Source organism: Lithobates pipiens, unplaced genomic scaffold (genome assembly GCF_037356315.1).
Source record: "Lithobates pipiens isolate NorthernLeopardFrog02 unplaced genomic scaffold, aLitPip1_a1.2 Scaffold_27, whole genome shotgun sequence".
Lineage (NCBI taxonomy): Eukaryota > Metazoa > Chordata > Amphibia > Anura > Ranidae > Lithobates > Lithobates pipiens.
The window spans coordinates 198395668-198423586 of record NW_027507788.1 but is presented as its reverse complement, the minus strand read 5'-3'; positions in this window follow the sequence as shown (position 1 = coordinate 198423586).

Below are 27919 nucleotides of genomic sequence, written 5' to 3'. Positions count from 1 at the left end.
TGTATTGGAAGGTAAAACTCTCTTGAAACAAACAAAAGTCTTTTAACGCAGGCTCTAACAAATATATACTTCAGTATACAATACCTAAAAGCTAGATAGAGCTTTTGATTATACTTGATCACAGAAGGAAAATAGCTATAGATTACCGTAAAATATTAGAAAATCAAATCCACACTTTTTGTCCCCATAAGTACAACAGCTACACTACCATTCAAAAGTTTGGGGTCACATTGAAATGTCCTTATTTTTGAAGGAAAAGCACTGTACTTTTCAATGAAGCTAACTTTAAACTAGTCCTAACTTTAAACAAATATACTCTATACATTGCTAATGTGGTAAATGACTATTCTAACTGCAAATGTCTAGTTTTTGGTGCAATATCTACATAGGTGTATAGAGGCCCATTTCCAGCAACTATCACTCCAGTGTTCTAATGGTACAATGTGTTTGCTCATTGGCTCAGAAGGCTAATTGATGATTAGCAAACCCTTGTGCAATCATGTTCACACATCTAAAAACAGTCTAGCTCCTTCCAGAAGCTACAAAACTGACCTTCCTGTGAGCAGATTGAGTTTCTGGAGCATCACATTTGTGGGGTCAATTAAACGCTCAAAATGGCCAGAAAAAGAGAACTTTCATCTGAAACTCGACAGTCTATTCTTGTTCTTAGAAATGAAGGCTATTCCATGCGAGAAATTGCAAAGAAATTGAAGATTTCCTACAACGGTGTGTACTACTCCCTTCAGAGGACAGCACAAACAGGCTCTAACCAGAGTAGAAAAAGAAGTGGGAGGCCGCGTTGCACAACTAAGCAAGAAGATAAGCACATTAGAGTCTCTAGTTTGAGAAACAGACGCCTCACAGGTCCCCAACTGGCATCTTCATTAAATAAATGAATAAGGAAGGCCATCGCTCCATTTTGCAAGGCCATGCCATACCCAGTGAACAGCGCTTGATTGCAGCCAATTTCATCCTACAACAGGACAATGACCCTAAACACACCTCCAAATTGTGCAAGAACTATTTACAGCAGAAGCAGGCAGCTGGTATTCTATCGGTAATGGAGTGGCCAGCACAGTCACCAGATCTGAACCCCATTGAGCTGTTGTGGGAGCAGCTTGACCGTATGGTACGCCAGAAGTGCCCATCCAACCAATCCAACTTGTGGGAGCTGCTTCTAGAAGCGTGGGGTGCAATTTCTCCAGCTTACCTCAATAAATTAACAGCTAGAATGCCAAAGGTGTGCAATGCTGTAATTGCTGCAAAAGGAGGATTCTTTGACGAAAGCAAAGTTTGATGTAAAAACAATGTTATTTCAAATACAAATCATTATTTCTAACCTTGTCAATGTCTTGACTCTATTTTCTATTCATTTCACAACGTATGGTGGTGAATAAGTGTGACTTTTCATGGAAAACACAAAATTGTTTGGGTGACCCCAAACTTTTGAACGGTAGTGTATATCCTTATGGAATCCATGTTAAAGACTGTCCATTCATTTTTGATGCAGATTAAAAATGCACAGGAAAAAAAATATTTAGATTTTTTGGAATATTATTTTATATAATTAAAATTATTTGGAATACAAATGATCCCTTGTTGTATTCCACTAAAGCCTTTCCTTAACTTCCTATAATAATTGGAAATCTGTAGAAGGTCCCTTGTGTCCAATTACTAATTTTCCTATGATTACTGCAGAACATTTACAAGCAATCCAAAATATGTAATAAAACCACATAAAGGTGTACTCTCCCTTTAAACAAATAAATTCATAAACTAATGAACAAAACATTAATAAATATGTGAATAAAATGACCAATATTTCATAAGTGTATAAAGTGGCAACCCAATAATAAAGTGCTAAATCATAAACATCAAAAAGCGCAATTCAAAAATACAATAATGATAAAAAGTATTAACAAATGCATAATCATCCAAATATATAAATAAGTGTGAAAGTCCCAATATATGAAATTCAAACTTCAAAGTTGCAAAGGAAAAGTCCCCAAAAGTAGTCAGCTTCTTAATGAACACATAGAGGTAGGATGTCAACGCATGCCTTATGAAGGTGCTCATCAGCTTTGAGAGGCAAACATGCTCTTAACAGGAGACCTCCTCTACAGGAAAAGCCAGGGAGGAAAAGACTGGGTCTCTGGACTTACATCCTTTCCAGGCAAAGCCTGTAATGCAGAGACTCTTCTAGAAAGGCTCCCTGAATATTTATCTCCTTTCCCAGGTTACATCACTAGTAATGTTCAGGGTGAAATATATATTCACAACCCATAACATTGTATCAGTATAGGCCAAAAGCTAAGTTGCACATAGATGATGTCTTCACAAAAAAACCTTAATTAACTAAAAAGCTTCAACATAGTTCCTCCCCCAGGACCATCCCTCCGACATGTTTTACCTGATGAATTTAGTCATAGAGGATAATATTGTATCCTCTGGCACTATTAGTTGGAGAACATCATCTCAAGCAACAGACTGAAGCAGTGCCCTGGGCATAGGGGAAACCCAACGAATGCAAAATACAATAATAATTCCAGCTCAGGCTGGTTACATCCTAGCTGCCCACTGAATGTAAAAAAGTAGCATTGCATTCCATTTTTAGCAGGGCTGCTACAATATCAAATTCAAAGCTAGCTCACCATCTGTATTATATTATACAGCAAATTTCATATTTTGAATAATTTCATCTGCAAGAATTCATACAAGAATAATCTTGGTAACCTCACAAGTCTTGAACTTTATTAAAGTTTCTTAAGATTAACAAGCATCTTTATTAATTAGATTGTGACATTATGGGAAAAACAGGCAGCCGTTTGGGTTCCACAAATGTAATTAGTGATGACATTAACATCTCCTGGATTAACATGAATAATTCTATTGTGTTTCTTAATACTATTGATTCTTAGTCCCAGGCACCAGAACAGATGCGCAGAGCAACAGGCTTTTAATTGACACAGCCCTACATATATAAATATGAGACTAGGAGCATTCTCACGGGTTTAAAGCCAAGGTTGGACACGGCTGGAGCTGATAATTACTTTTACTTTGTGATAAAAGACCCAGCTGTGCATTTAAATACATATCAGACAAAAATAAAAAAATGAAAATTATTTAATCAATACTTAAACAAGCCAAAATCTCTGCTCTGTAAGGAAGGCAACTTTGGAAAGTAGGTAACTTCTCAATAGATACTCTTATGCTGCGTACACGCGATCAGATTATCTGGCGGACTTGGTCAGGCGGACCAGAGTCCACCGGACAATCTGCCTGTGTGTGGGCTCCGGCGGACTTTTTCTTCCCAAAAGTCCGGCAAACTTAGAAAGAAGTCTTAACTCTAAATTGTCCACCGGACTTGGCAGTCCAGTGGACAATCCGCCCGACTGTGTGCTAGTCCGCTGGACTTTTGAAATGAACGAACTTGCCCACACATGGAGAAAAGTCAGTTAATTTTGAATGTGGCTCCAGGTAGACGTAACTAGTGAATAAAATCAATGTCGCCGACTCCAGCTGCAAAGCACCCCCTCATGTTGAGGGCACGAGGCCTGGTACGACTCAGGAGGGGGGACGCTCGTTCGTCCCCACCCCCTTTACTGACCGGCCGGGCTGTGTGCTCGGATAAGGGTCTACTTTGGACTTTGGGGGGACCTGCACACCGTTTTTTCAGCGTAGGGGCTCTCCTTTAAGTCCATATCAGGTTAAGGTCAACAGGTGAGTCACTGTGGAGAGAAATAAACTGGCAATTGGCTGACAGCTGAGTGACCAGCTTTGAGAAGGAAGGGCTGAGCCTAGCCCTGACAATACCCCCTCCTCAACGACCCCTCCCCCTCGGAGGACCACTAGGCTTGAGGGGAAAACATCTATGGAAATCACATAGGAGGATGAGGTCATGTATGTCGGAGGATGAGACCCAAGAGCGTTACTCCGGACTGTCCCTCTTCCAATGCACCATGTCCTGTATGTGCCCACAGAACCTATGGGAGTCAACAATGGACTGTATTTCATACTCCTAATGGTTCTAAACCTGTACAGGGTGAGGACAAAGCACAGAAGTGGTAAAGCGGTTGCAGACCAATGGTTTTAATAAGTAGACATGAAATACATTTGAGATACACATATTAGAAGGAAGGCCTAATGTTTAAGCCACTGGGTTAATCCTGTGAAGAATATGCAAAAAAAGCCCAATAAAATGAGATGCGAACTTCAGAGAGGAAACACAAAGTCAGAGGTTGCGGGATGACAGCCAGACCCTGTCACCAACCTGGTAGGAAGGTGCAGGCAGGCGTCTGCGGTCATCTTGGAGTCTGTACCTATAATTAGCATGTCTCAAAGCCTCCTGGACTTGTGCCCAAGTGGAACGAAGACCACAGAGATGCTCCTCTAATGCAGGAATACTCTGTGGAACAAATGAGTTAGGCAACATGAAAGGTTGGAAACCATATTTCACCGTAAACGGGGTGTAGCAGAGTGTCCCAGAGAGAGCCAGGAAAAGTCCTGTTTGGGGTTTATACGTCTCCCAGGCTCCTCTCATATACGTTCCGAAATCTCTGATCCATGGTCCAGTTCGGGTCTTGGTCCTCTTCCCCAGGCTAATTTAAGCTCACCTGAGCAGACAGCCTTTGCTCTCTGCCTAGGACATACACTTAAAGTTGGTCTGTGAAGAGAGTAAGGTTGGTAAAAGCTGTTAAGCAGTTTTGTAGAGACTGACAAGCACTGTTTGTCACTTCATCTCTGGATTTGGTATCTGTGCCTGAGAAATTGCTCATCCCAGGGAGCTTTGTACCTGCTACCTGTCCCCCAGGTCACAGGGGACAATCAGAAAGCAGAATTCAAGGTGCTATTGTGAGCAAACTCTGCCTGCGGTAAGCGGTCTGACCAGTTGTTATGATGGTCAGAAATATAGCAAAGTCGGAATTGCTTCAAGGACTGATTGGCTCATTCTGCAGCCCTATTAGACTGTGGGTGATACGCCGAGGTGAAAGCAAGTTGAATTCCCTACTGTGCACAAAAGGCTCGCCATAATTGGGGCACAAACTGACTAACCCTGTCTGAGACAATCACCTTAGGTAGCCCATGTAAGCAAAAGAGATCTCCCGAGCAAAAATGGAAGCCAGAGTGGAATATAATGGGATATTTTCAAGATTCGGTCAACCACCATAAGGATAAATGTGTTGCCCTGTGATTTGGGAAACTCCACAATGAAATACATAGACAGGTGGGTCCAGGGCCTCTCTTCATTGGGTATAGGAAGTAGGAGGCCCAATGGAAGGTGTCATAGAGTCTTACCCTGAGTACACACGGAACATGCAGCTACGAAGCGGTTACATCAGCACATAGACTAGGCCACCAGAATTGTTGGAAAATGGCCCAAAAGAGTTGATTCTTCCCAGGGTGGCCAGAAGCCTAGGGAGAATGGTAAATCTGGAGCATGGCAGTACAGAGAATCTTTGGGACAAAGCAGCGGTCACAAGGTTTCTCAGCCGGAGCATGGACCTGAGTGGCAACAATTTTGTCAACCAAATGAGAAGTGAGACTGGTGCAAACTGTAGCCAGAATATGATCAGGGGGAATCACAGGAACTGGAACCAACTCCATCTTCGAAGTGGAGGAAAATTGTTGTGACAAAGCGTCAGCCCTTACATTCTTAATACCAGGTAAGAATGAGACAATGTAATTGAAACTAGATAAGAAAAGAGCCCATTGTGCCCTTCTGGGAGAGAGGAGATTAGCCTCAGACAAGAATGTGAGATTCTTATGGTCAGTAAGAATAAGAACTGGCACATAGTACCTTTGAGAAGATGTCTCCATTCTTTCAGGGCTAAAATGATAACTAACAGCTCTCTGTCCCCAATCTCGTAATTTCACTCCGCAGGTGACAATTTCTTGGAAAAGTAGCCAGAAGGATGCATAGCGCTCTCAGTGGTAGGCTGTTGAGACAGAATGGTGCCAACTCCAGTCTCAGAAGCATCAATCTCAAGGATAAAAGGTACCGTAGGATCAGGATCTGCTAACACAGAAGCAGAAACAAAGGCAGCCTTAAGACTCTCAAAGGCCTTAATGGACTCCGGAAACCAACTCTGTGGGTTACCGTCCTTTCTGGTCATATCAATCAGGGGCTTGACCAGAGACGAGAAGTTCCGAATAAACTTTCCATAATAGTTGGCAAAGCCAAAAAAATGCTGCAGAAAATGGTCGGGCCACTGTAGGACTGCTGAAAGTTTCTCTGGGTTCCATCGAAAAACCAGCGGTGGAAATGACATAGCCCAGGAATTTAACCTGTTCACGATGGAATTCGCACTTCTCCAATTTACAATGGAGATTGTTCTCTCTCAGTTTCTGAATCACACAACAGACATCTGTGTGGTTGTTCTCCAGCGACTTGGAAAACATGAGGATATTGTTGAGATAAACCACCACACATAACTGCAACAAATCTCAAAGGACATCATTAATTAATTCCTGGAAAACTGCCGGGGTGTTACAAAGGCCAAAAGGCATTACAAGGTACACATAATGGCCTGTTCTGGTATTATATATTACATTGAGAGTATAGCCTCATGTAAAAATTTAGTAAACTCAAGATAATAAAGTACCATCATCTAAATTAATATATAGAGTAGAAGGGATGAGGGTGGGAAAATAGGACAGTTGCTGAAGCTGACCATATATCTATTCCCAGGCTCAGGATTTGTGATGGACTCAGGACTAGCAATATAAGTAATATAAAAATATGTATTACATATAAAAAATGACATACAGAGTACATTAAAATAACAATTTGAAATATATTATATTTCAAAAGACAAATACTCAGGGTCCCCTCAAAAGAGTATCTGTTGATGTCAATCTCGAAATTGCATTTTTCCTCTACTAGTTTTGCAGCTTCTTCAAGAGGAATGAACTATAAGACAAACATTTGAGTAAGGCATATGACTTGTGGTCATCCTAGCAAATGACATTGGCTCATCTGAGGAGCCTAAGCATTAAAGCGGAGGTCCACCCTAAAGTGGACCTTCCGCTCATCGAAACCCTCCCCCCTCCGGCGCCACAATTGGCACCTTTCAGGGGGGAGGGGGTGCAGGTACCTGTACAGTACAGGTATCTGCATCCACTTCCGGGATAGCTCTCTGCGGAAAGGGGCGTAGATTACGCCCCTTTCCGAAAGTCCCCCGCTGCCTGCTGGGAAACACACAGATCCCAGAGGCAGCGGGTCCATCCTTATTGCGCAGCGCGACTCGCGCATGCACAGTAGGGAACCGGGAAATGAAGCCGAAAGGCTCACTTCCTGATTCCCATACCCAAGATGGCGGTGGCAGCACCCGAGAGACGATCGAGAGATCGGCTTCGGGTGTCGACATCGCGGGCGTGCTGGACAGGTAAGTGTCACTATTTTAAAAGTCAGCAGCTGCAGTATTTGTAGCTGCTGGCTTTTAAAAAAAAAAAACGCGGACTCCCGACGGACTCCCGCTTTAACAGATGTTCACCAGATCTCCTGATTTTGGAGATGAGTTTTGCTGCGTGTTAGTACTAGGTTGCGATCCTCAGAATTGCCCCCACCAGGAGGTGAGCCAGGGTGCAGTAGCAGATACACAAGGTAAGGATCAAGCAGAAGCATAGTTGAGGAACAAGTAAAGGTTAGTAACAAGTGATAGCAGGTACCAACAGCAGCAGGAGTGACAAGATTGAGATATTGCCTGGAGAGAGCACAATAATCACAATAATCTGGCAAACAGGTAACTGTAACTGAAACAGGTATTAGAAGTACAGGCAGACCGTGTACAGAAAATTCACAAGATCCAGTCATTGCACCCATGATCTGTAAATTGTGGGTGCAATGCCTTAAAGCAGGGGTGCCCAACCAGTGGCCCGCGACCTCCTTCTGTGGGATGGCAGATCTGCATTCCCAGAGCATTTGTGTTGTTAATGAAGCCGGCAAAAAAGGCAGCTGTGGAGCAGAGATGTATAAGCAGATGCTTCCTGTATAGTGTCATCTCTTGCCAGAGGTGGAGTGATACCAAATGCACTCTGGCAGGGACAGCAAAAGCAGGCAATATCTGAATGGAAGACTGTTATTAAAGGTCAGTTTGAAGTGTATATATGGGCGTATCTATGCAGTGGTTACTGGGCTGCTTTCAAACTGATCCGCAGGTGCAGTGCACCTTCAGGTTACCTGCACTGAGTCATAGACTTCTGTTATTACCTGCGGGTTTAGTGCGCTTTCAGAAAGTGCACCACACCTGCAGGATATAATAGAAGTCTATGGCAAAGTGTAGCTAACCTGCAGGAAAGACACAGGTGCACTGCGCTGCATTATTGTGCAAGGCCCTTTTCACACAATCGGTCCAACTCAATTGAACCCTCCATTCACCTCTATGAAATGGCAGATGTAAACAGATTTGTGTCCTTTTACACCTGCCTACCACCAATCTGATTCGCTAAAAAAAACAAAAAAACAGAGGGGATCAATCCCCTTCCGTTAGGGCGGGTCGGATTCAGAGGACCCATAGAGTAGAGTGGGCTGTGTCCGTGTCCATTCTGCATGGACCTGTCATCCGCCTACTCTGCTCATCGTGGCCCAACGACCGGTTACCAAGTCGCTTAAGTGGCCCTCACTCTTCAAAAGGTTGGGCACCCCACCTTAAAGGCTGCAGAGTAAAGAAAAGTATAAATGCACGTTCTTTTTACCCAAAAAAATGTGCTATTAATAACTTAATAACACGCAAGTATGCAGCCTCTTGGCGGCCGGGGCTTGGTGCAGAGTAGCCCCATATTTGCATACAATAGTGCTGACAGTGCTGTGCCGAGAGAGAGCCCTGTGCACTTCCGACAGTGACCGGCGGCCCATGGAAAGTTCCCGCTTGCCTTTTGCGATCGGGACTTTTCCAATCATGTGAAAGCTAATCAAGGTGGTCACGTGGTCATAAGCCCCAACCGGCCTTCCGGCATAGCAAACCCCTTAAAGGGCCAGCAACAGCCAGCACCAAGCAGTTATTTTTTTATATCTTTTAAATCACAAAGCTGTTGGGAGGAGCAAAGAGTTCAAATTTAAATAGAAACACGTTCCAAGGCAAAAATATTCAAGCAATTGTCCAGGGAGCTGTCCAGCATCTCATGTGGCTCAATAAGAAGAAGTTCTGGGTTCAGGTCCTGGCCATGATACAATGCTTTGTAATTGCAAATCAGTTTTAGATTATGGATATTTCCATATATCAAACAAATGTGATCAAATTGGTCACCTGGTAACTAGACTGTTGCCATGTCCTTTTTTCCTTGCTCCCTTATATGTCACATACACATGATCGGACCTTCCGGTAGAAAAGGTCAGATGGAATCATTCCATCGGATATTCCGATCATGTGCGGGCTTCAGCAGACTTTTTCTTTAGAAAATTCTGACGGACCTAGAAATAGAACATGTTTTAAATCTTTCTGATGGAATCAATTCCTATCGGAAAAAACGTTCGTCTATATGCTAGTCCGACGGACCAAAAACGACGCAAGGACAGCTATTGGCTACTGGCTATTTAACTTCCCTTTTTCTAGTCCCGACGTATGTGTTGTACGTCACCACATTCTAAACAATCAGACTTTGTGTTCGTGTGTACGCAAGTCCGTTTCTGCATAACTCATTCGGGAAACTCCATCAGAAAAACTGTCAGAGTTTATTCTGATGGAAAAAACGATTATGTGTACGTGGCATTAATATTCTCCCCCCAACATTAGCCAGTGCATTAATTACATGAAACTATGGGCTGTGTAGATGAACATCATTGTCAAATGCTGCTTTTCGCATTTGATTAATGCATGCATTTAAAAGCAAAATGTAACAGAAATCTGGGTTTCACCTGCTTTTCCTGCAATACAAATTTATTTAACCGCTTCAGCCACAGAAGATTTTACCCCCTTCTTGACCAGAGTACTTATTGTGATTCGGCACTGCATTACTTTAACTAAAAATTGTGCGGTCGTGCGACGTGGTTCCAAACAAAATTGATGTCCTTTTTTTCCCACAAATAGAGCTTTCTTTTGGTGGCATTTGATCGCCCCTGCGGTTTTTATTTTTTTGCTCTATAAACAAAAAAAGAGCGACACATTTTTTTACATTTTACTATAATAAATATCCCCCAAAAATATATACATTTTTTTCCCTCAGTTTAGGCCAGTACGCATTCTTCTACATATTTTTGGTAAAAAAAAATCACAATAAGCATTTATTGATTGGTTTGCACAAAAGTTATAGCGTTTACAAAATAAGGGATTATTTTATGGCATTTTTATTAATGTTTTTTTTTTTTTTTTACTAATAAGGGCGGCAATCAGCGATTTTTATCATGACTGCGACATTATGACAGACACATCTTTGGGATATTTGTCCTTTATACAGCAATCAGTGCTATACAAATGCACTGATTCCTGTGTAAATAATACTGGCAGTGAAGGGATTAACCACTAGGGGGCAATGTAAGTGTGTCCTGTGGAGTGTTTCTAACTGTGGGGGGCATAGCTATGTGTGACACGTCATTGATCTCTGCTCCTGATCACAGGGAGCAGAGATCAGTGACACTGTCACTAGGCAGAATGCGGAGATGCTTGTTTACATTAGCATCTCCCTGTTCTTCTTCCCCGCGGTGATCGAGTCCGCGGGACCCACGACCCGACTCACGGAGGTCCCCGCAATGGCACAGTGGCAAATTTAAATTGACGTACAGGTACGCCCATTTGCCCAGATGTACAGTACCATTCTGCTGACGTACATCGGTGTGCGCCGGTCGTGAACTGATTAAATAGGACCCTCTGTGTCTAAAGAAATGCAGTGCAAAAAGCAGGGAAAACACATTAACATAATTGTTATTCTCACTGCACCATTGAAACAAACAAGAATCTTGCGACTTGTATTTTATATAAATTTAAAATGCACCTCAAACACTGGCAAATAATGTAATCTTTTACATGAAGTCCTATACTTGATGATGCAGCTCAAGATTCCTAAGCGTGTCATATGATTATAGTGTAGATATTTTTAGTTGGATTTTGACCGATTCCCGACCAGCGCACGCCGATGTACGTCGACAGAATGGCACGGGCAGGCATATTGGTGTACAGGTACGTCCAATCTTCAATGCCGCCCTGCCATCGGGAGCGTGCCGCCGTCGGCACACTCCCGCACTGGTCGGGACCCCCGTGAGTCCGGTCGTGAGACCCGCAGACTCGATCGCTGCGGGCATACCCGCAATCGTCTCACGGGACGGCTGAATGGAGGAAATTCCGTGTAAACAGCATTTCTCCATTCTGCCTAGCAACTAGTGACGCTGATCTCTGCTCCATGTGATTGGAGCAGAGATCAGTGTTCACTAAATGAAAGCCCAACCCCCCACAGTTAGTAACACACCCCTAGGAACACTTAACCCCCTACACTGCCACCCACTGGTTAACCCCTTCACTGCCAGTGTCATTTACACAGGAATCACTGCATTTATATAGCAGTGATTACTGTATAAATGACAATGGTCCCAAAAATGTGTCAAAAATGTCCGATGGGTCCCCCACAATGTCGCAGTCACAATAAAAATCGCTGATCGCCGCCATTACTAGTAAAAAAAAAAAAACAATAAAAAAATATTAATAAAAATGCTATAAAACTATCCCTATTTTGTAAATGCTATAACTTTTGCGCAAACCAATCAATAATCGCTTATTGCGATTTCTTTTACCAAAAATATGTAGAAGAATATGTATGGGCCTAAACTGGGGGAAAAAAATGTTTTTTTATATATTTTTGGGGGATATTTATTATAACAAAAAGTAAAAAATAATGCGTTTTTTTCAAAATTGTCGCTCTATTTTTGTTTATAGCGCAAAAAATAAAAACCGCAGGGGTGATCAAATACCACCAAAAGAAAGCTCTATTTGTGGGAAAAAAAGGACGTCAATTTTGTTTGGGAGCCACGTCGCACGACCGCGCAATTCAGTTAAAGCGACGCAGTGCCGAATCGCAAAAAGTGGTCTGATCTTTGACCAGCAAAATGGTCCGGTCTGTAAGTGGTTAAAATAGCTACATCATGATCATGGCACACCCACAAGGTTGTGTCTTTACTATGAAAAATGGTAATACAGCGCTGTCTAGAAAAACACAAATATTAACAAAGTGATAAACAAAAATAGTGAAAATATTATAAAAATGATTAAAGCTGCAACTTAAATGTGAGATACCCACAATAATAATAGCAATTTTCAAAAAAAAGCTGCACTGTAACGATCAACCCTCTCTAATTAAAGGCTGTTTTTAAAGGACTCAAATTGAAAAAAAGTTTTAATAACCATAATCCTTGAATATCAACTACAAAATGAATTGTAAATGGAGAAAAAAATAAAATAAGCAAAACCTCAACCTAAATCACTTAATAATTGTAAAGTACTAGATAAACCCGTTTGTTCGTATGAATAGGCACACACACACACACACACCTTTAAAAACAAGGGTATAAAAATGTATCAACAACTACCACATATAAGGTTTAATCAAATTACCAGGCTTCCAGGAACTCAGAGTGGGTTTACAATACTCAATCTCACCACACCTTATCTAACTATTATCTATAAATGAATTAAGATCAACTTCAACTTTGAGGCCATACAGGGTATAGCAGCATACCCTGTGTATCCAAGCCATTTCTAACTTGGATAATTCCCTCACTAATGAGCTTCCCCTCCAATGGGCACTATATTTATTAATTCCCAAGAACAATGTATTTGCAGGGTTACGGTTATGATGAATGGCATAATGTTTCAATACTGAATGAAACCTAAATCCATTTTTAATATTAGTAATGTGTTCACCCAAATGCACCTGCATGGTGCCTTTGGTCCTACCAATATACTGAAACCCACAAGGGCATTGTAACAAATATACAACTCCTGTTGAGCTACAAGTGATGAACGGTTCTATTTTATGTTCTCTAGAAGTGCTGGTAGAGAAAAAGGGTTTTCTCTGTATACTTTTATTAAGTACACAGATCTGGCATTTATGGCACTGATGGTATCCTGAAAGATCTTTTTAGTAGGTGGATCCACTATTATTTATTTATTTTTTATTTATTTAAAATTTAATCAACTTTGCATGGTTTATATTTCACTTTATTCATGGGTATTAATTGACATTTTGTCTCTGTATTCACATGCATTTAATTGCTTTGGGTTGATCATTACAGCGCAGCTTTTTTTTTGAAAATTGTGTCTTTACTATAACTCTTCTTGTCTATATTCCCATCTCACACATTCCTGGATTACAAGAACTGCTGTAGCAATTACCAGCTGGACACTGAATACATCACATAACATATTCGTCAGCACACCATGGATCTTCAATTGCAGGCCAAAACTTTTATTGCAGAGAGATCACATCACAAGAGAAGAAGTGCAACATTTTGGAGCCACACAGGGCCCCTTCATCAGGCATTGGATAAAGTGCATACAGTGAAAACAATATAAATGAACTACCACCAATCAAAATCAAGAAAACAAGTGACACCTCCTCCTGTGATGTCACATGACAACATATTCCCCGCCAAAAGGCCATTAAATATTATAAAGCGTATATGCCTGTATGAGCATCAAAGCAGGGTCCCTGCATATTTTTTAATAAATAAGGGGGGCCCAGCAAGCCCCTCATTGTGAAGTTGCTAAGCAGCAATTAGGCACATCACTGAGATATGTCTGATTACAGAATACATTAACACAAACACATATACTAAACAAAAATAATAATAATAATAATAATAATAATAATAAAATACAAAAGAAAAAGGAAAAAAGAAAAAAAAGAAGGAAAAGAAAAGAAAAAAAGGAAAAAATAAAAATAAAATAATAGATTGAAAAAAGGAAAAAAGGGAAAAAAATAATAAATACAAAGCAGGTGAAATAAAAAAAATAGAAATATACAAATAAAAAATCAAATCAAATAAAAAAATCAAATAAATAAATCTAAAAACAAATCATAAGAAAATTAAAAACAAAAACGAAAAAAATAAGAACAAAAATTAGGTAAATATCAGAAAAAGCAGGATAAATAAAGATGAAACTAGAGGAATAGTGAGGGGGTGGAGTGGGGGTGGTTGGGGAGAGAGGAGGTGTGTGAAAAGGGTCCTGTGAAGAGAAAAAGGGGGAAAAAAGGAAACAGGGGGGGGGGGGGGGTTATTGACCGCCTGCTACCATGGCACTCCTACTGGCTATTAGTTAATTCCTGAATTGTGGGAAAGAGCCAGTAGGAGTACCGTGGTAGCAGGCTGTCAATAACGCCCCCTTTCTTTTTTGCCCTTTTCTCCCCACTTCTTCTCTTCACAGCACCCTTTTCTCCCACCTCTCAACCACCCCCATTCCACCCTCAGCCCACCCCCACCCTCATTATTCCTCTATTTCATATGTATTTATCCTGCTTTCCTGATATTTAACACATTTTTACTTATCTTTTTTATTTTATTTTTATTTTAACTTGTCTGTTTTTCCTTTAAAGTGTTACTAAACCCAGGAGCCTGCATTCACTCTATCTGGTCTCCCACAGTACTATCAATGTCTAGTTGAAGGAAGGGGAGGATCAGATAAGACATGATCAAACAGCCTTTCTACACAGGTTCCACAGTGCAAGCATGCTTTACTGCATATACAGACTGATTTTTACTGGTGTGAGTTTAGTAACACTTTGGGAGTTATTTACGAAAGGCAAATCCACTTTGCACTACAATTGCAAACTACAAGTGCAAAGAGGGGAAGCTCTGTTGATGTTATCATCCAATCATGTGCAAGCTAAAAATACTGTTTATTTTCCTTACATGACCCCCTCGGATCTACAGCGACTGCACTTCCAAGTGCACTTTCAGTGCAATTTCAAGTGCACTTTGCACTTGTAGTGCAAAGTGGATTTGCCTTTCGTAAATAACCCCCTTTAACTTTTGTTTTCTTATTTCACCTACTTTGTATTTTTTTTTTCCCTTTTTTTCTTTTTCCTTTTTTCAATATTCTATTTTATTTTTATTTTTTTTCTCCACTTCCTTTTATTTCTTTTTTTCTTTTTCTTTTGTATTTTTTTTTTCCCCTTTTGTTTAGTATATGTGTTTTTTTTTTCTTTTTGGTAACTTCTGGCAACTTTCTTTTTTATTTTTATTTTGTTTGTTGTTTATTCCTTTGCTGCTCTGATCTTTTTTCTTTTACTTTCTGGAGCAGAGCAGCCTGACATCATGGTTCCCATGACAGCGGAGGCCCTGCTGCTGGGCGTCCGGCGCATGTGGGCCTACGTGGTGCGCTATGATTGGTTCTGGGCTGCATTACCTGGAAATGGGGACGCCAGGTCCTGCTAATGTATACCATAATAAAACACATCTCGGTGATTGCCATGGAGCAACTTGAGCCCCCCCCCCCCCCCGATTTATTAACCTCCCTGGTGGTATGATTCAGTCTGGAATAAGGTGCTGAAAGCGGTACAATTATTTTGCACGGAAATCTGGCTTTTATTTTGTAGTCCTGTAATTCTTAGGAATAATGCTCTTAAATCTGTTCAAACCAGAGTCTAGCAGACATCCCGGGTATGATAAAGTTTATAATATAATAAAGAATAATAAAAATTATTCAATAATGTAATAAAATCCTAAAACACTGAAAAATTGACACTTTTTGGTTGCTATGGACAATCTCCAAATTCCAGGCAGTAAAAAACAGTATTTATAATATAAAAGTGCATGCAGGGCACTGCACAGACCACTAGGGACAAAGGGGGTGTGTATTTTTTAATACAGCACTGTAATCTGTAAGATTACAGTGCTGTGTGTGTTTAGTGTGTTTTAACTTTTTTGAATTTGCCGCCGTTCTCCGCTCCCGTGCGCCGTAACGTCGCAGGGAACGGAGCTCGGCGGCATTCGGCACTGTGAATCGAGCGCAGGATGGCTCGATCACACAGCACGGAGGACATCGCTGGATCCAGGGGACAAGGTGAGTAACGCTCCCTGTGTCCTCCCCTGGATCGAGCGAAGCCATCCCGAGTCTGGCTTGGGGTTACCGCTCCTGTCAGTATATTCCTACCCCGAGCCAGACTCGGGATTACCGCTAGGGGGGGGTAAATAATATGCTATGACATTGCTTTGATGCTTTTATATGTGTATTCATTTTATAATATGTAATGGTCTTTTGACGGACTATGACATCATGTGACGTCAGAGGAGGGGGTGTCACTTTTTTTCTTGATTTTGGTTGGTGGTAGTTCACTCATATTCTGTTTTCACCATATGCACTTTATCATATGCCTGACTAAGGGGTCCTGCGTGGCTCTGAAACGTTGCACTTATTCTGTTGTGATGTGATCTCTCTGCAACTGAAGATCCATGGTGTGCAGGCGAATATGTGTACAGATTCACTATAACTCAGACTCGCCTTCTGTCACATTTGCACATCATGAGTAGTTGCGGAATGTAGAATGTAAAGGACTCTTTTGATCCCCTTACACTAAATGCTCATGTTTCTTTCTTTTTCTGACATCCTGCATGTCTCGTCATCGGTAAACGTCCATCATTAATGATGCTGCAGTGCTACAGTATTCAAGGTAAAATATCTACAAATGATCTGTCATATATTTTTTATTGTATTAATAGCCATCCTGTGGGCACCGTAGACCTTTTCATGCTGGATTGTGTTGAAAAACTGTTTAGCTCTTATGTCACTACAGGATACAAAGCATCTTCTGTTACAGGCTGCAATTACTTTCATTATGACACTGTAGTGACAGGGTCGCTATAAGAATTTGCAAAATACTGATAAATCACAGCTACTGGTAAAGAAAAAGACATAACCAAATTAAAAATAGATTATTTTCTAACTAGTTTCCTGTGCAGTTGGCCACTTTGTTTTTATTAAACTCATCTATTGATTTACCCATCATCTACAGTGCCTTGGAAAAGTATTCATACCCCATTCAATTTTCCACATTTTGTCATATTACAGCCAAAAACTTGAATGTATTTTATTAGGATTTTATGTGATAGACTAACACAAAGTGAAAGAAAAATTATAAATAATTTAAATTTTTTTTTTACAAATAAATATGTGAAAAGCGTTGTGTGCATTTGTATTCAGCCCCCCAAAGTCAATACATTTCAGAAACCACATTTCACTGAAATTACAGATGCAAGTCTTTTTGGGGATGTCTCTACCAGCTTTGCACATCTAGAGAGTGACATTTTTGCCCATTCTTGTTTGCAAAATAGCTCAAGCTCTGTCAGATTGGACGGAGAGTGTCTGTGAACAGAACTTTTCAAGTCTTGCCACAGATTCTCAATTGGATTTAGTTCTGGACTTTGATTGGGCCTTTCTAACACATGAAGATGCTTCGATCTAAACCATTCCATTGTAGCTCTGGCTGTATGCTTAGTGTCATTATCCTGCTGGAAGGTGAACCTCCACCCCAGTCTCAAGTCTAACAGGTTTTCTAAGATTGCCCTGTATTTGGCTCCATCCATCTTCAACTCTGACCAGCTTCTCTGTCCCTGCTGAAGAAAAGCATGCTCGCAAAATGATGTTGCCACCACCATGTTTCACGGTGGGAATGGTGTGTTAAGGGTGGTGTGCAGTGTTAGTTTTCCGCCACACATAGCGTTTTGCTTTTAAACCAAAAAGCTCAACACTGGTCTCATCTGACCAGAGCACCAGAGCAAGCTTGGCTTCTCGCAAACTTCAAACATGACTTCTTATGGCTTTCTTATTGCCACTCTTCCATAAAGGCCAGATTTGTGGAGAGCACGACTAATAGTTGTCCTGTGGACAGATTCTCCCACCTGTGCTGTGGATCTCTGCAGCTCCTCCAGAGTTACCATGGGCCTATTGGCTGCTTCTCTGATTAATGCTCTCCTTGCCCGGCCTGTCAGTTTAGGTGGACGGCCATGTCTTGGTAGGTTTGCAGTTGTGCCATTCTCTTTATATTTTCAGATGATGGCTTGAACACAGTGCTCCGTGAGATGTTCAAAGCTTGGGATATTTTTTTATACTCTAACCCTGCTTTAAACTTCTGCAGAACTTATCCCTGACCCGCCTGGTGTGTTCTTTTGCCTTCATGATGCTGTTTGTTCACTAAGGTTCTCTAAAAAACCTCTGAGGGTTTCACAGAGCAGTTGTATTTATACTGAGATTAAATTACACACTAGTGGACTCTATTTACCAATTACAGGCATACCACACTTTTAAGTACACAATGGGGTTTATTTAGTAAAGCTGAAAAGTGCAAAATCAGGCTCACTTCTGCATAGAATCCAATGAGCTTCTAACCCCAGGTTGTTCAATTTTGTAATAAAACATGGAAGCTTGTTGGTTTCTATGCAGAAGTGAGCCTGATTTTGCACATTTCAGCTTTACTAAATAAACCCCATTGTGTACTTAAAAGTGGGGTATGCCTGTAGGTGACTTCTGAAGGCAATTGATTACACTAGATTTTAGTTAGGGGTATCAGAGCAAAAGGGGTGAATAAAAATGCATCCCGCACTTTTCACATACAGGCATACCCCACTTTTAAGTAGACAATGGGGTTTATTTACTAAAGCTGGGACGTGCAAAATCAGGCTAATTTCTGCATAGAAAACAATGAGTTTCAAGGTTTTATTACCAAAGCTTAATTGAACAAACTGGGGTTAGAAGCTCATTGGTTTCTATGCAGAAGTGAGCCTGATTTTGCACTTTCCAGCTTTAGTAAATAAACCCCATTGTGTACTTAAAAGTGGGGTATGCCTGTATTTATTTGTAAAAAAAATGTTGGAAACCATTTATCATTTTCCTTTCACTTACGGTAACAATTATTTGCAACTTTGTGTTGATCTATCACATAAAATCACAATAAAATACATTTATGTTTTTGGTTGTAACATGACGAAATGTGGAATATTTCAAGGAGTATGAATACTTTTTCAAGGCACTGTAAAAGTAAATGGTTAATATTAGATGCAGTTTTCAATACACTTCTAGAAACTTTTATAGCTTTTTGTATGTATTTTTGAAATGGTGTTTTAGACTCATTGCATAATAGTGATCTGCAGGTTTTATGCTGCATAATTTAGTAAACTTTATATAACATACCATTCTGCATCTAAGTAATGTACCGTATTTATCGGCGTATAACACGCACCCCAAGTTTAGGAGGGAATTTTGTGGAAAAAACTTTTAGGAGGGAAATTTAAGGAAAAAAATGTACATTTAAATGCCCACCAATGCAGCTTTATCAGTGTCCATCTGAAGCCTTGTCAGTGTCATTTGCAGCCTTGTCATGCAGCCTGCCCATCATTGCAGCCTTGTCATGCAGCCTGTCCATCATTGCAGCCTTGTCATGCAGCCTGTCCGTCATGCAGCCTTGTCATGCAGCCTATCCGTCATGCAGCCTTGTCATGCAGCCTGTCCGTCATGCAGCCTGTCCGCCATTGCTGCCTTGTCATGCAGCCTGTCCGTCATGCAGCCTTGTCATGCAGCCTGTCCGTCATGCAGCCTGTCCGCCATTGCAGCCTTGTCATGCAGCCTGTCCGTCATGCAGCCTTGTCATGCAGTTTGTCCGTCATTGTAGCCTTGTGCATCAGTGATGTCAGCTTATGTTTTTAAAAATGGTGCCGCTGAGATGTCCTGTGTATCTCAGCGGCGCCCAGAAGTTCTTGGCAGCTTTCGACCGCTCTCGGACCTTCTCGGCGGCTCTCGGCCGCCTCGGCCCTTCTCGGCGGCTTACAGCCGCCGAGAAGGGCCGAAAGCCGCGAGAAGGGCCGAAGGCGGCTGAAAGCCACCCAGAGCCCACAAATTGTGCGGAAATCGCGGAGGATCGGCGTATAACACGCACCCGCGATTTTCCCCTGATTTTAAGGGGAAAAAAGTGCGTGTTATACGCTGATAAATACGGTATATGCCAACATTATGATTTCAAATGTATGCAGAATTTTCTGATACATGTGGGTTATACAGTGAAGACTGAGGCAAGGTTCAAATGTTTTTTCATTCATATATGATCATATTGTTCATGGGTATGTATTGCTGTAGTTATTCCTGTGTGTTGTCAAACTTGAAACATCAATTTAGATCGATATCCTTGATTTTTACTAAAAAAGTATTAGAAATGTAAAAATTTGCATAATTGAAAAACAGTCACAAGTGCAGAAGACATAGAGTTGTGTGAAAAAAAAGTAATTCCCCCTCCCATGCTGAATCATGAATGAACTGTGATTAACCACAATTTTTTGGAAAGCTGAGTTAAATTTCACTTGCCACACCCAGGCCTGATTACTGCCCAATGAATCAAGAAATCACATAAATAGAAGCTGTCTGACAAAGTGAAGCATGCTAACAGATCACAAAAAGCCACACATCATGCCACAATCTAAAAAATTCAATAATAGATTAGAAACAAAGTAATGTACATGTATCAGTCTAGGAAGGGTTTCAAAGCCATTTCTAATGCCACATACACACGGTTGGAATTTCGGCCAGCAGAAGACGGATGAGAGCTTTTCATCTGAAAATGTGACTGTGTGTATGCTTCATCGGAATTTTGCTGGCCAAATTTCCACCAGCAAAAGATTGAGAGCAGGTTCTCAATTTTTCTAACGGAAAAAGTTTTTATCGGAAATTCCGATTGTTTGTATGCAATTCCAACGTGCAAAAACTCACATACTCAGATTCAACTACAAGAAGAAAGCTATTGGCTACTGGCTAGTGAACTACGGAATTTCATCAGGGAAACCATCAGAGCTTTTTCTGACCAAAATTCTGATCGTGTGTACACAGAATAAGGCTCTGGAACTCCAATGAACCATGGGGAGAGCCATTATCCACAAATGAAGAGAACTTGGAACAGCCACCGCTGACCAAAAATAACACAAAGGCTTATCTCACATTTACCAAAAAAACATCTTGATTATCCCTAAGCCCCTGTGCACACGGTCGGAGATTCTGCCAACCAAATCCGTCGGATTTTGTCCATCAGATTTAGTCTGATGGATTGTGTCCGAAACTGTTGCATACACACGGTCGGACTAAGGCCGCGTACACACGGGCGGACTGTCTGGCCAACTAAGTCCGTCAGACAATCCGACAGACAGTCCGTCCTACTTTTGAATGAACGGACTTGACCACACACGATGAACAGACAATCCGCTGAAAACTTGCGCGATGACGTGTACAGCACGTACGACGGGACTAGAAATACGACGTCCAATACACTGCAATGCAACCTTCGGCCGTGTAAATCCTTTCTGAGCATGCGCCATACTTAGTCCGTCCAACTTGCCTACTCACGAGCGGACTGTCCGCTGAAACCAAAGTTGGACGGACTGTATTACGGAAATTCCGAAATACTTAGTCCGCCAGACTGCACGCTGAAAAAGTCAGCTGAAGCCCACACACGAGCGGACTGTCCGCTGAAACACGTTTCAGCGGACTAAGTTGGACAGACAGTCCGCCCGTGTGTACGCGGCCTAAGTTGTCAAAAAATCCGATCTTTCAGAACTTGATGACGTAATTTCGTTACGATGGGACTACATTCAGGCTAGTAGCCAATAGCTTTGATGTAGGAATTTGATCTGAGCATGCGTGGCACTTGGTCCGATCAAAATTCTCTACACATGATCGGATTACATCCGACCGGCCCAGTTGGTTGGGAAATATTTCCAACATGTTGGAAAATTGGGTCCGACGGAGATTCGGACGGAATCAGTCTGATGCATACCACACACAGTCGGATTATCTGACGACACGGTCCGATAAGACACATTCCGACGGATTCTCCGACCGTGTGTATGCGCCATTAGACTTTTAGGTAAATATTCTGTGTACACAAATTTAACTTTTTGGAAGGTGTGCATCCTGTTACATCTGGCATAAAACTAATACAGCATTTCATAACAAGAACATCATACCAACAGTCATACACGGTGGTGGTAGTGTGATGGTCTGGGGCTGTTTTGCGGCTTCAGGACCTGGACGACTTACCATAATTGATGGAACCATAAATTCTGAGCTCTACTAGAAAATCCTAAAGGAGAATGTCCACCCATCAGTTTGTGACCTTAAGCTCAAGTGCACTTGGGTTATGCATCAGGACAATGATCTGAAAAACAGCAAGTCCACCTCCAAATGGTTCAAACAAAGCAAAATGTTAGTTTTGGGGTGGCCTAGTGTATGTAAGGGCTTACCTAGGTTGGAGTACATGATGCAGAGATGTATGGTTACCCTTGCAAATACACACAGCCCACGATAACAGGGTAATAAGCTACCTGGGCCGTGAATATGTGCAGAGGGGCTTGACAGGAATTTGCCAAAGGATAGTCGAGGTAAAGCCGTAGTCAGGGATTCCAGAAGACACAATAAATGATAAGCCCCCAGGTTACAAACAAGATAGGGTTTGTAGGTTTGTTCTTAAGTTTGTAAGTCTGAACAGGTAAATTTTTTAAATGTAGCCCCAGCCAAAAAAAAAAAAAACGATTTTTAAGCTTTTTGGATAGCTTGGGGAAGGGTTAACACCCCTGTAATGTTTGTTTTGCTGTCTGTGCCCCTTTTCAGAAGATTTTACCTCACTTTCTGTCCCAATGACAATTGGATTTTGAAAATTTCCACAACAATGGGTTGTTGTGGAAACAAACGTTGGTGATAAAGCATCAATGGAGACACCTTTTTCCCATGATAACTCTTATGACCTGTACACACGGTCGGAATTTCCGACGGAAAATGTGTGACCGGATCGGTTTGTCAGAAAATCTGATCGTATGTGGGCTCCAGCGGACTTTTTCTGTCTGAATGTCCGACACACAAAGTATGAGAGCAAGATCTTAAATTTCCTGAATCAACAAAATCTGATCATTTAAATTCCGATCGTGTGTAGATAATTCTGACGGACTAAGTGCCACGCATGCTCAGAATAAATTAAGAGACCACAGCTATTGGCTACTGGCCCATTTATAGTCACCTCGATAGGAACGAGCGTATTTTCCAACAACTTTGTCCGATCGTGTGTATGCAAGACAAGTTTGGCACAAAATTCCGATGGATTTTGTTGTCGGAATGTCCGACCGTGTGTACAGGGCATTACGGGAGTGAATTTCCCTTCCTAAGGGTAGATTTCTTCTCACTTCTTGTTTGTAAGTAGTTGAATCCATCTGTACGGGTAGCCAGGTTAAACATTTTCTTGCAGAGTTTAATGCAAAAACTCACTGTTCATCCCACCTCCCTGTAGCTCTGACCTATTCAAGAATGTCTTTCTGAACACCAGTTGTAATTTTTCTTGTAATTTCATGAAAACCAGTGAGAATTAAATCCATAATAAATCCATAATAAATCCATTTACTAACTTTTATCTCCCGACATTTTATACACATCATATACCACAGTAAAGTCTATTATACCTGTCTATCATACTGCTTTAGCTTATGGGGCCTTTATCCTATTATACACAAGAGATGGGTCTATTTTTTCTGCAGAATGACACTTTACATTGAAGGAACAGACACCCTTTTATCCAAGGCCCCTTTCACACGGACGATGAAAAACTGACAGGCGGACCTGAACGGATGCTCCATAGAGGTCTATGGAGCGTCGGATGTCAGCGGTGACAAGTCCGCTGACATCCAACCCGCTCCGATCAGAAAAAGTGTGACGGAGGAAAAAGCTATTTTTCCATCCGTCATCAGATCGGATTGGGTGACGACGGACACTGTGGTCCGTCGTCACCCGATCTTCCATAGGGGAGAGTGGAGCTGTGACAGGTCCATCCCTGCGCAGTGTGCAGAGACAGACCTTTCATCTTCCCACTCAGCGGAGATCGCTCCGGCGATCCCCGCTGAGCAAGCGGATATCCACGGGGCGGATCAGCACTGATATGCCCCGTGTGAAAGGACCCCCCATACTGAGACAAAAAGAATCTTCTATTCAGGGAAGAGGATATCTGTTACCATACTAATGTAGTGGGGATATAATGGTATATTAATACAATAAATGTGAAGTACAATGTAAATCTATGGACAATGTATTCACTAGTATTGGATGCCATCTAACCAAAAACTGGTGACCAAAAACTGGAACTGGACCTTAGCTATTTTTCTTTTCTATGGTGTTGAAAGATAACAGGAAGTGACTGTGTTTACTTTGGTAATTTTGACCTTATCTACCCAGGAGTCTGTGTGACCTACCCATGAACACTTTGATATGCAGTGCATGCTGGGTAGGGTATAAAAGGGACTGCAGCGGCCATATTTGGTCTCTTGGAACCACGTTGCCTGCCTGTGCGGAACAGTGTGTGAGGTTCTTGGATGCATAGGTAGATAGTCACCGCGGAGTGCAAACCGGACTGTTTGCTGGATGACTGGACGGAGCCAAGAGCTGCTGATCAGATCGTCGGGGATTGGAGACACTTGTTGGTGCAGCGGAGATCCAGATCCAGTCAGTGGAGTGACACGGAGCATCTGGCCTAGTCAGCGGAAGCAAGCTGCAGCTGTATGACTCAAGCCATCACTCAGAACTCTGATCCGATTGGTGAGCGGGTTGCGGCCCACCGTTTAATCTATTGCACATACTAAGACTTACTAATAGGCCTTGCTGGAACCTGTTGTTCCTTGGAAGTGCAACTGAGCAACTGACACTTAGTAGACCCAAGGTCCGTTAGACTTTGGTATCTAAGTGTGATTACTAGTTTCTGGAGTTACACCTGGTGTGTTCTAAGTTAACTTTCTCTACTTACCCCTTTGGATTACAATTAATTGAGAAACTATTTATGCTAGCGAAGAAAGAAGATAAAGGAGGAAATGCATTAAGTGAGGCCTCACATTAGACTTTAAATAAAGGGGAGCTCCCAGGTCCAGATAGTAACATACCTGCATGCTGTTTATTGTATTTGACTGTTGATTTATGCTGTGCTGACGTTCTACGTTGGAACGACAGTGCAAACTCTGTAACTACCTATTTGCTATATTTTCAGTAAAAGTATTCCTGTTTGAGAATACAAGTGTGTGGTTTACTGTCTTTCCCCACCAGGTGGAGCCAGAGGATCCTGAGGGATAGACACAGGTACATTATATTGTTTACACTGTATTGTATTCTTATTGCGCCACAGCTGTGCCAAGAGGACAGAGTAATTCAGAAGGGGGGTTTCTCAGTAGAGTGCAGGCCCAATTTAAATCAACAGCTCCTTCAGGGGTCAGTGCTACACTAAGATGAGTGAAATATTTAACCCTTGGGGAGTAAGTATCCCACCAAAAATTGCACATTTTTGTAAAGGATGCCCAGAATTTGACTTATATCTTGATACAGTCTTCTGGGAAAATTAGTGAGCCAATAACACTGCAAGAAATTTTTGGAAACACTCTGTACATCAGTGGCATACAGAATGCCTCCAGGTTGCAATATTGAATTTAATTTTTCAGAAAATTACAGCGCTGCCGATTCAAATAGAAAGGTAATTTTGAACAACATTACGTTAAAATATGACTTGCATAACATTTTTAAATGCTATATTATTTATTTACTTTGCATTTTTTTTTCTCACGAAAACTGAGTTTCCCCTTTCAAACTCAATATCAAAAAATCTCTTTCATGTGAAATTCTAGTTCAAGAACACTTGAGATACTAAACCATTTCATCTGTACACCAAATTGCTATACATACCTCTGTTTGTAGCTATAAATTGTATCTGGTCAGCAGAGAACGCTGGTCACCAGAGTATCTGACAGTTAAACAGTTTACACTCACTAAAAATGTGAGATATATTGTTAAGTGTCACCGACTGCAATGTAGTGTTTGGGTCAGTGAAACCTGCTCAGTTTGATGGATGATAATAAACTGGAGACTGAACACACAATAAACAACAATGTGCCATGATTTTAGAGCATCAAATAGACGGCAGGCTCAGAAATAAGAAATATCTGTTATATAGAAGTATTTGGTGCACCTTGTTAAAGCTTACAGCATATGTCAACCTATGAATATGTACTGTAAGTAAAGATTGGAACATCTTCTGTAATTATTATTTCTTTTAGGCTTGTGCAATTCGTTTCGTAACGAATCGAAATTCGGCCGAATTTTGCATCTTTCGGACATTCAGATGCATCCGAATAAAAAAATAACGAACAACAACGAATACGAAAGGAATATAACGAATGAATTCGACATGATTCGGTAATTCTTTAAAGATCTAATGAAACTAAAGGTCAGCTCAAAGTAAATCTTATAGTCCAATCAGCTAATTCATTTTGGATTACATTTGGATTTCATTTTAGGTTGGATTACTGGCAAAGTGCATTCCTGAGAACTGAGTTAGAAGGGGGTTGTATAGTGAGGCCCGGAACGGAAAAGACAGAAAAGAAAAAGTAGTGCAGGGCCGGGCATGACCATGTGTTTAGGGGAGACAATGCATGGGTTAATATGAAGAGATTAGAGGGGAGGGGACAGTGAGAAAAGTCCAAGGGGGAGTGGTAATATATAAGGAGGAGGCGGGGCTGGGCTGGGAAACAGAAAGTTGTGTTTGTTGGTTTATGTGTTTTCTTTCTTTCAGGAGCATGGCAGATGGTCGTCATGGCAGCTGTGGATTGGCGGTGTTTTGTTGGTCTTTGACGGTGGCAGTAAACATATGTGATGGAAAGGGGTGGGGGGCTCATCGGTAGTATGTGCCCCTCCGGTGTATTCCAGCGAAAGGTTAGCTGGAATACTGTAATGGTTGCACTGCGGGAAGGGGGTTGTCTCCGAGCTGATTATCCGCTGGAGGCCTATCGTGTGGAAAAAGGTCCCGCGGTGTATTGGTGGAATATGTGTTGGAGTTCCGGGGTGCCGTCAAAGACCAACAGACTGGAGTTGAACAAGTTGTTACGCAGGTGATATTTTGGTATATATTTGATATTGGAGTTATTTATATGGTGTGAATAATAAATAGGCTGTTATGGCCATTTATACTCCAAAATGAAGGTGTGGTCTCATCATTTTAGAAGGGTAAGAAATGGGGATGGTGGAGTACAAGTGGTATAGCAGTAAGAGGCAAGTTGGGTACCTCTGAACTACACTGGTCATGTATTTCAGCCGAGGAGAAGAGACGTTGTCATTGTGTGTGTTAAAAGATTCAATAAACAAACGACTTTCTAAACTACGAATCATTATCACGCATGTATATACATACATAAATAGTGTTTTTCAACGAATACGAACGAATGAATTTGACACTCTACGAATAATAACGAATTATCAAAAACGTATTAACGTAACCTAACGAATATAACAGAACAAAATTATGTATTTTACGAATGACAACGAACCGAAACTAAACAAAATTTTCCATTGTGCACAAGTCTAATTTCTTTCATAGTAATGTAGCGCTGCCATTATAGGAGCCACTGGATAGGATGGGTCCTTTGAAAGAAAAGGAGAATGGTAGCACAGGGGGCTGGAGAATAATTATTATGGGACTTTGAGATTTTCTTTTGCCAGCAATCATTGGATCCTTTAAGAGCGTCTTTGCACTTTTTTTTTTTTTTTTTTTTTTTAAATAAAATTTTATTGAACAAAGGCATACAATAAGTTGTACAGAAGTTGAGGACTAATAATTTTCTCATTGAAACAGAAAGAAAAGAAAAAGAATAAAAACAATCAAGTAGCTTAGGATTTGATAGTAACTAAGCAATTCGTATATAGCATAAAGGAAGACTCACCCTTCCCCAAAAAGGAGAAGGGGGAGCCTCCCCCGGATGGATCTGGTGGTTAGAAGGTAACCTGGCAAGTAATATAAGATCAATCTACAGGGTAACATAGCGTATAGGTGCATTTCAGTACATAGGGGAGGGGGGGGGGGAGGTGCTGCACAGTTCCCGGCCGTCAATGAAAGATGCTGCATGAATGAGACCCCATGTGAGGGGGGGAGAAATAGGGGCACATAGACCCGC